Below are 10,079 nucleotides of genomic sequence, written 5' to 3'. Positions count from 1 at the left end.
CCTTTTCCTGAATGTAATGAAAAGTATCTTCTATGCTTTAGTATTAGTTGATGATGATAGAGATGCTGTAGGCTTCAATGCCTCTGGTGGTACATGTACTATATTCTATAAATGATAATAGCTGGCAACCAACTCTGTGTGATAGCAAAATACGGTGAAATTGGTGGCAGTTTTTTGGAATTGCAACAACAACAACAAAAATTGTCCACCAGAAGTACTTAAAAATAGAACTACCATATGATCCAGAATCCTACTTCTGGGTATATGTCTTAACATAATGAAATTACTATTCAAAGAGATATCTGCACCCCTGTGTTCAAATAAAGGAGGAAAGAAAAAAGGCAGGAAAAAGGGGAGGGAGGGAGGAAAAATGAAAAAAAGGAAAGGAAGAGAGGAAGGAAAGAAAAGTAAACATGTGTTGTCAACACACTCATATTTTATGCATTAGGTGTTTTACCTCAAATATTGTAAATTGGAAAATCATACCATTTTCCTTAACACATAAAGAAGACACAATGGACTTTAAGTAGTTTTTGTCTGAAATATCTTTATAAAACTAGGCAAGTATCTTTTCCTCATCTTTTAGAGGATTCTGTCTTCATGGTTGAAAGAAAAATCAGTGTTATTGCTAAAAGAACTTCATGACATTGAAGAATGAGCTTGGAATGAAAAATTGTTCATATTCAATTTCTCTTTCAGTATTTGTGTAACTACATTTCTTGAGAGTTGAGTTACTTTTGTTTTTGATTGATTGATCATTTCAGTTCTCAGAAGCTTATATATCCCATCTATCATATGAGTACTTTTTAAAAGCTCCATTCATTTGACAGAAAGATATTGTATTAAGCTCCCTCTTTCTCTGAACCCAGTAACCTGTTTCAAGGTCTTAGATAGTCATTCCGAGGACAAAATGTTGTCAGTAAGATTTTCCCCAGACTACCTGCATCTTCTACATTTTCTGGCCCAAATGCCAAGCTATCCCTGCATATCTATCTATCTATATTTATCTATCTATCTATCTATCATCTATCTATAAATACACACACACATATATATATACACATATATGTATATATACACATTTGTAAACATACATACATACATTTTTTAAAAGTGACAAATTAAGATTCAGTGACTTATTAAAATAATTGAAGAGAATACAATAATTACTGATTATACTTTAAGATTTTTTCCATGTAAAGAAAAAAATTATCTACACAAGATTATTAGTGTTTTATAAAGATAAAAACCGCATTCAAATATTATTTTTTTTCTTAAAAAAGGCTTTGAGCAGAAATATAGTATTTGAATTCTTAAATCTATACTGGGCATATATTAAGTAATATCTTCAACCATGTTTTCACAGTAATTTTTCTCCAACTCTGGAATATTGCTTTACTATCATTTCACATCTGACCTCCAAATTACTAGTACCATAAAAAAGTTGATGGCAACAGAATGAGGAAATAGCTCCCAAGCCTTTCATCTCTGCCTTTACAAAGACAATGTATCTGAAAAGAAAGACCTATTACCAAGGAAACCCGAAATCACCAATGTTGCCATTTCCCAGAATGTACTTGCTAGCCAGTACCCACCTTTCAGGTTTGGTTACAAAGTAAACTATTGACATTTCCTAATGCAGACTTTTCTTTCAGAACTTTAGTTGGGTTGATATTCACTATTTCCTTTTATATTCCATTTTTCAATTTCCCTCAAGAAATAAATAAAAGATACGTGGATAGAATGAATGATGTCTTTTGATCTGTGTATTTGTAAGAATCCAAATACTCCTTCACCAACAGCATGAGGTAGCTATTTTTTCAAGAACACTTGCTATAATAATATTAGTTACAGGTTTGCTACATAGTTTACAGTGCTGAATGCCAAATGAAAGTGTTTTCAAAAAGCAGGGAGTGAAGTTGTCATTAAAAGTACTGTCATTTTCCTTTCTCCCAGAGTTTTTCTCCTGACTTATCATACATATTTTTTAATGTGATATTTTTTTCATTCTAAGTAAAGAGAAATTAAAAATTTATATTTTTCATCTGCATTTTACTGTACATCTATATTTCACACAATGCCAATTTTAATGCCAATATAAGAGTATTGAAATTGAATGTAGAATTCATTGAAATTATACAATTTGTAGTTTATAGTTTGTGCATTAAGTATTTCATTCTTGCTAGGGCAGTGACATGCTGCACAAAGCTAACTCAAATGTTTTTATATTACTTCTTGATTCTTCCACATCCTATCAACACACTCTACTTCCAGCTTACTGATGAGTAGGGATGACTGAAACTGGAAGGAACTATGGGTTTCCGATCTTTCCCTTTTCTTTTATGTCATTATTTTTAGGGTGATTGGCTTGTACAGGGAAACAACGTAAGTAAGAAAGGATATGGTAGAGTATTTTGGTCATCTATGTGTCTTAAAACACAATTAATTTCTTTCTTCATTCAAATCAAGATTTGGTTTGATTAGAAAGCATGGTTTCTTAGGGTCATTAGTGTCGCCCTTAGTTGTAGACATAGTACATTTATCTTGTACATACTTTGAGTCTTGCTACATTCCCATGTATCTTAGGTCCACCAGAATTCTGTGCTCATAGGGCATCACCAACACCCCATGTCTCTGGTAGAGAGGGCATATGTATGCTTTATAGCTCATTGTTCTATTAGAACATCATTTAAAGACACAAGTTCAAAGTTCATAGATGATTAAGATTTTCAAGATAGTGATAGCAGAGCAATAAACCAAATACTGGACCATTCTGAGCCTGGGACCTATGTGACTGCATAGTTGTGATGTCATCCCTGTAATTAACATTTATTGAATGCCTCCATATTCCCAGTGCTTTAAATACATTTTCCCCCAGTCATGATCAGATTATTGTCTTGTAGATAACAAGGATGTTATAGAGGATGAAATTAATATTTAATAGTAACTGATCAACTTCGTCTGTATGTTCCTGGCCTACAAACAATAATTTCATGATTAAGTCAAAGGTCAAGCTATAACACTTGGTAATTTTAACTAACCCTTTCACATTACTATAATATATAATCAGAATTAATGAAATTAATTTTATTGCATGGCTTACAGAAATCAGCTTTTTAACTTTATAATCATACTATAGGCAGTCCTTACTTTGCATGGTACTACAGTAACTGAAACTTATGAATATTAGTAAAGTGTCATTGCCCTTTATTACTTGCACTGGAACAGTGCAAAGCAAGCATTACTTTATATAATTCATTGTATTTGTATAGTGATTAACAGTTCATAAGCTTTTCTTTATTTTTTGTTAGTTTTTGGTTAATTAAGATGTTATTTACTATGCTATAAGAGTCAATTCCAGCAGACCCAGAATTGGCCTGAGCTATATTAGTGAAATACTTGTACTGACTCATGGTCAAAGCATGAAACATATTTATTAATACCATCATTTGGTAACCATGTGCCCAAGAAATTTGAGGATGGTTTTTACCAGTTTATCAGCATTGTTTAATAATAACAATAGACTGATAACTTTAATCTGTTCTTGGTGAAACCCCTGGAGCGTCACCACTGGGTCTGGTTACATAACAAGAATATGGTTATGTGGCCAACAGAATATAAGAAACCCCAGTCAAGACTCAGTTACGGATTCCATGGTGGCAAGGTGTGCTGAGCATACGTTGGTAGTTCCTGATTCAAGAGAGAAAGCATCCAAACAGCCCTTATACACAGTCTAAGCCCTCACTTGGCTTTTCAGGACCTCTCGCGGAACTACCATCAGTATGTTGTCTTCATTTCATGGTCACAGTATGCTTGCCACACTCCCAGCCTCACATCTCCTATCAAGGAAGGAAAAAAGCAAAACATTGAGAGGTGAACTAACAAAGGCATTCTAACAATTTTGTACAAATTTAAAATGTAGAACATTTTAAAATGTAAAACAAAACCAACCAACCAAACAAAAAATAAACAACAACAACAACAACAACAACAACAACAAAACCACCTTTCTTAAAAACTAGTCCAGAAACTTTTTGCATCTCATTATCCAAAAGAGGGTTGGTTACATGGTCATGCTTAACTTCAGGAGAGCAAAAGAAAGGAACATTCTTATTTTTTAGACTTTAAAAAAGAGGAAGATAATTGAAAAGAGATTGAAAAGGGAGCTTTGAATGGCTTTTGAGTGCAAATAAGCAGGAAACTTCAAAATCTTAATATCTCAAAATAGTATTCCACCAAAGGCTATAAGAACTTACTTGCTTCTAAATCTGCTATTTGTAAGTTAGCTGCTTTAGTGCAGCATAGGAAAAAGCTACAAAATGTTATGTTTCTTTTAGGGGGAAGAAAACACCTAGATTCAGAGTGAACTGAAATAAATCTTCACTTTTATGTAAAGGCCCTATGTCCTGTGGTTGTATCTTATATCTTCATGTAAAATACTGTTGATTTCAGCAAATATTTGTGGTAAAAATAATCTATGAGGGGAGGGGGTTTAATGTTTGGAGCACTTACTAGAACATTATATAAACAATGCATACTCAATCAGGCAGCCTACCACATCACACCCCTCTATCTTATTGAATAATCAGTCCTCCTGATACAGAAAATATCAATGGAAACTTGTCTTAATGGACAGTTAATCAACAACTGGAATTGGCTGTGCTAGCTTTGAGGTAACTAATAAATTTAGAAACTATTGACAACTGTCAGAATTTTATGGCCAAATTTAATAATTTATAACTAAAATATTATGAACACACAAAATTTCATAAATACACTGGATGTTTACTTCATTCTTTGGACATTAGATGACATCAAGAAGTAAATTCAAGGCAGTGCTTGGATTTTATGTATTAAGCTTGATGCCCAACATTTTATGGGACCTTTATTATTTTGTTGGATAAATATCCTTTTAAAGTATTTGGAATAAATAGTGTTCATAGGACTCATTGTATGCTAGCAGCACATAGCTGAATAGATCATATAAAAGAGAAAGTGGTAAACAGAGAATGTGTCCAACAGTTACTGTCATTTTTAATACATCACTGATTTTTTAACATTTCTTAGATATTTAATTTCAACATGGAGTTGGAATGAGTTTAGATATTGAAATGGCAGTAATTCCAAAAATCTTTAAGAGATTTTGAAAGTGAACTTAGATTCTAGTGAACTACATAATGATACATGACCCATCTTCACAGCTCATTTTTTATTCATTTATTATAGTGTGTTACTGGCCTGGATACCTGCATGAAGTTTCAATTCATTCTGTGTCCTTGGAATAATTTAAATACAAGCACTGCAATGGAGGCAAATTGGGGAGGGGGGCTCTTAAAGCACCATATAATCCTATTTCCAAACTCAGGCATACTTGAGGATTTCAATAGTAAAGAGTTACTGTTGATGCTGAACCCTGAGACTTGGTGTCCTAGGAAGAAAAAAATATACAGAAATGGAAACCTTATGTCAGGAGAAAGACTGAGGTGGTCTGCCATTTCTACCCTCATTGGGGTATGAAAAAAAAAATGGAGCAGAACTAGATGAGGAGGTCAAACACCTGGAACATTACCTCCCTGCAGTACTTCCCTTGTAGCTAGATAGGAAGAATTTAAAAATATACATAAAGGTAGCAGAGAATCTAATATCTGTTGGCTCAGAGTTAGAGGAATAATGTGGAGGTATCAGTATTAGTAAGAGGAGGATAAGCAGATGAGCCTGAGGTGGTAACCTGGTGTTTCATGGCATATTGCCTGCAAAGTCTCTCATGACCTGGTGAAAGAGTAGAAAGTTACTGAAAGGATCTGTGGACCAGCAGATGCCAGGTTGGAGAAAAGGCAAGGGAACACATCTTTTTGTGGCTGTTGTGAGGTTATGAAAATATTGTCTTCTACAACAGCCCCCTCTGCTATAGGAATTTCCTGTATTGAAAGGTATATCAAACCATTGTAACGCCGGTCCTGATTTTGCCCCATGTGATTACATTAGGAGTTGTAACCTCAAATACTTACCCAATAAGATGTCATGACACTGGGTCCCCTGGAGAGCACATGGCCTTTCTTAAAGGGTTAGAATTAGCTCTAAGGGACAGTTGCTATAGAGGATTGCTGGTCTAGTGTTGCCACATTTTCTCATTTTTAAAGACAATGTTAAATCATTTTACTGGAATCTTCTATGTTTTTAAATATGATCAAATAATCCAGTTTTGTTGTTTGTTTGTTTGTTTTTTAAAGAAGGCAAACAAAACATATGACCTATTATCCATCAGCTTACTGACATTATAGAATATGCTGGGTTGGTCTTACACAAATCAGCCCTTTACCTGTGTGAGGGAAAAAAAAAATGGACTGCCAAGATTAGTGCAATGTGGGCTTTTTTCCCAGATAGGTAGGGTTTCTGGGATAACACTTTTCTCATATTTTTGTTTTCATCTCTTTTCTCAACTACTTCAATTTGAGAATCTTGTGTCTACCCAATCCATGATGAAACAATGTGTTTTTTTTTACATTACTGATGTAATTTAAGTACCCAGACACATAATCCAAGGCTATCACAGTTATATGCAAACAAACTTATTTAGATCTGCTTGAGATAATTACTGAAGAAGAGGAAACTTTGTTTCCTTTTTCCTGGTTTGTCCATAACATTTTTGTATTTGTATCTCTGGGATTTTCTTGGTGTCTTTATTATTTTTCTTTTTCAGTTTTGAGCACTTTATAGGGTATCTTTTTCTCACCTCAAGAAATAAGCATCTAAAGTAATAAGTACTCTTCACTTTTTATTCATTTAGATGGCCAATATCACAAATATTCTTGAAGATTTCCCCGCATGCAGGATGAAAATGGCCAGTAGTGGGCGGTTTTACATTTATTTCACTACAAAGGTGTGCATAATGTGTTCTTAATTTTTTTTTATTTTTTAGCTTGAATAGAACAGTAGTTCAAAAGTATCTTACAAACAATTACAAACAAAAGCAGGAGCCACATGTTAAATATGCTGCTGGGGCTCCTTTTACTCACATTTAGAAAGAAATTCTTGACACTATCTTATATCTTTTTGATACAACCTTGGGCTCAGTAATAAAATATAAAATCTTCAGGGATGCCTGAGTGGCTCAGTTGGTTAAGCCACTGCCTTTAGCTCAGGTCATGATCTTGGAGTTTCGGGATCAAGTCCCGCATCAGGATCCCAGCTCTGTGGGGAGTTTGCTTTTCCCTCTGACCTTCTCCCCTCTCAGGCTCTCTCTCTCAAATAAATAAATAAAATATTTTAAAAAATAAATGAAATATTCAGGATTAAGAATTAGCAACAACAACAAAAACCTCTCAAAGTATTTTGGTAAATATGAACATACCTAGTAGTACTCACGAACTGTTCAGATCAAAATACAAGTCCAGGGAATTGGTGGTCAGGTTCTAGTGCCCACAATGGGGAGGGGGAAAAAGGTATGGCATTGGAATTATTCAAGATGACACAACATTTACTGTAAACATGATAGTATTTAGCTATTTAAAACAGCAAATATTATAGTGACTACTTAAAATAGTAAATGTAATATGTGATTAGATTTAAATAAATTGAGAGTTAAAATGAGGGTATACAATGCAGTTGGGAGAAAGAGAAATAAAGCGCTCTTAAGGTCCTTGTTACAGATGGAAAGAGGTTAAAATTATCTTTTATTGTTAGACCTTGTTAAGAATGTATCCTGTGAATTGTGTAAGACTGATGAATCACAGATCTGTACCCCTGAAACAAATAATACATTATATATTAAAAAAAGGGGGGGAAGAAGAATGTATGCTGTACTTTCTAGGAAAAAAAACTCAAAACAAGAAAGGTACAAGATATAACTGAGAATCAAAAAGAGGAAAAATATTTTTCAATATTTAATCATTTCAGAGAAGGCAAAAAATAGAGGAAATTTGACAAAGTAGGAACTAGTGAAATAGATATGAATAAAAATTAGATATAATTCCATTACATGCAAAAAGGACTACTGCCCCCATTAATACACACACAAAAAATAATTATTAATACTGGATAGAAAACGAAGGCTGATTATATTCTGCTTCAAACACAGACTTAGTGACCTGCAACTTAGATGTGGGGAGATGACTCCCTATACGGATGTGAATGAAATAGAAAATGTAGAAAACAAATAAAGATCCCTGGGTGACAGAATGAAAAAGCACACCTGATGTTTAATAGTGTCGCTGAGAAGTGAGCATAGAGAGAATTTGGAAAGAATCTTTGAAGAGATAGCAACCGAGAATTTTCAGAATTGAAGAAGTGCCTGAGTCTTTAGGCTGAGACAGGAACCTCCCCCAACAAGACCCGAGAAAGATAAATAAAAATGAATAAGCATTTAGACACATTGTGGTGCAATTGCAGAATATCACAGAAGTAAAGACAAATAGTCAGATAAAATGAGTTGTCCTGCCGGGAGGAGAGAGAAAGGATGAAGAGTCTTGCTCACACCAGACTGTGAGCCCCCAGAGAGCAGGATCAAAACTCGTTTTTCTTTAAACTTCTGGTATCTAGTTTACTGTCTCACTTTTAAGTATTCTTCGACCTTGTGGAGCTTACAAAGCAGAATGAAACCCGTGTTGTGATAGGAATATAAATTAAAGTGATGTGAGAGCAGAGAGGAGGAAATAATTCCTTCCAAATGGGATCATGGAAACAGGACAACCAGGGAAATTGCGTGCAGCACGGGTGCGAAGGATTGCAACAGCGGCACCAGCGCTCGCGGCATGGCATGCGCAAGACACGAGGCAGATACTGTGCTTGGTGGACACCGAGGAGCTCTGTTTGGATGGGTTCTAGAGGAAAAGGAGCGATGTGGTGAAGGACAATGCAAGCCTGGGTCGGGCCAGATTGAAGAACAGCACAGTTGATTTGCTCATCAATGGAATCTGGATTTTTTTCTAAAGGCAAAATGATCCAGTGAGTTTATTTGTTTAATTTGTTTTATAACAAAACAATGTTTTGTTTAAGCAGCGAATAGTTATAATCAGACCTGTGCTCTGGAAAGATCAATCTTGCCAGAGTGTATGGGATGTATTAGAAGGAGCTACTGTGGGCAAGGAGATCAGGTACAAAGTTTAGACAATAGTCAAGATGAGAAAATACACCTTTGTTGCTTTGATGTTTTCTGTGTATCCTAAAGAGTGGAGTGTGTGTGTGTGTGTGTGTGTGTGTGTGTGTGTGTGTGTAAATAGAAAGTATGATAGTATATATACAATGCTGTGTTTAAATTCATGGAATTATTCCAGCTGTGGCACAATATAATTAACTTTGAACTTTGAAAACTCAGCACTACTGCTTTTTAGCTATGGAGTCTTGGGAAAGTTAAAGTTTAAATACGTGAATATCAACTCTCTCGTTTTACCTCATCTTTAGAATGCATGATTGCTGTGAGAATTAAATGAAATTAATTAAACAGCATTGCATATATTAAAAGTTCTAATTATAGTGCTTAGTATGTATAGAAAATAATTATTGGATAGTAGAATGAAAGGCTGGAAATTCACATCCATATTTTCCCATTTGCTTTAAACTTTCCCAGAACTTCTTGCTGTCAGGTAATGGTACCTTATCCTCTCAACCATGGCTCAGAGTTGAGCATGTTACAACAACTTTCATGTGGCTTAGAGGCTCTATGTAGCACTATACCTTGCTTTCATCATGGGCTTTTGAAGGATGTTCTTTCAGGGTACCTGGACGGCTCAGTCAGTTAAGGATCTACCTTCAGCTCAGGTCATGATCCCAGAGTCTGGGGATCAAGTCCTGCATTCGTCTCCTGGTTCAGCGGGGGAGTCTGCTTCTCCCTTTTCCTTTCAGCCTGCTTGTGCTTATGTTTTTTCTTCTTCTAGTACCGTAGAGCTAATCATGTTACTTTGCACAGTAATGCTCGCAATGTTGATGTCATTTTCAGAAAACTCTGACTGCTAGGTTAATAAGAAACCTACTTTGAGTCAACAATTTGTAGCTATTGGGCTGCACAAATATAAGCAAAGTATCCAGAGTCCTCTCTATTAAAACACAAGGGAACACAACTTCAGTTCTGAGCCTTACTGTCC

At 35.0% G+C, this 10,079-nt stretch overlaps 1 long non-coding RNA gene across 1 annotated transcript; it reads right to left on the bottom strand.

Moving 5' to 3' along the window:
- Nucleotides 1-2,846: 2,846 nt before the first annotated feature.
- Nucleotides 2,847-9,739, bottom strand: LOC123939710. Its single transcript, XR_006817957.1, has 3 exons — nucleotides 9,673-9,739; nucleotides 7,352-7,412; nucleotides 2,847-3,839 (listed from the first exon to the last, which is right to left on the bottom strand). It is a non-coding gene; the product is annotated as an uncharacterized LOC123939710 (long non-coding RNA).
- Between the last annotated feature and the right edge of the window lie 340 nt (nucleotides 9,740-10,079).

This window comes from Meles meles, chromosome 4 (genome assembly GCF_922984935.1).
Source record: "Meles meles chromosome 4, mMelMel3.1 paternal haplotype, whole genome shotgun sequence".
Classification (NCBI taxonomy): Eukaryota; Metazoa; Chordata; class Mammalia; order Carnivora; family Mustelidae; genus Meles; species Meles meles.
The sequence above is the reverse complement of the archived record's forward strand: the minus strand, read 5'-3'. Positions and strand labels throughout refer to the sequence as shown.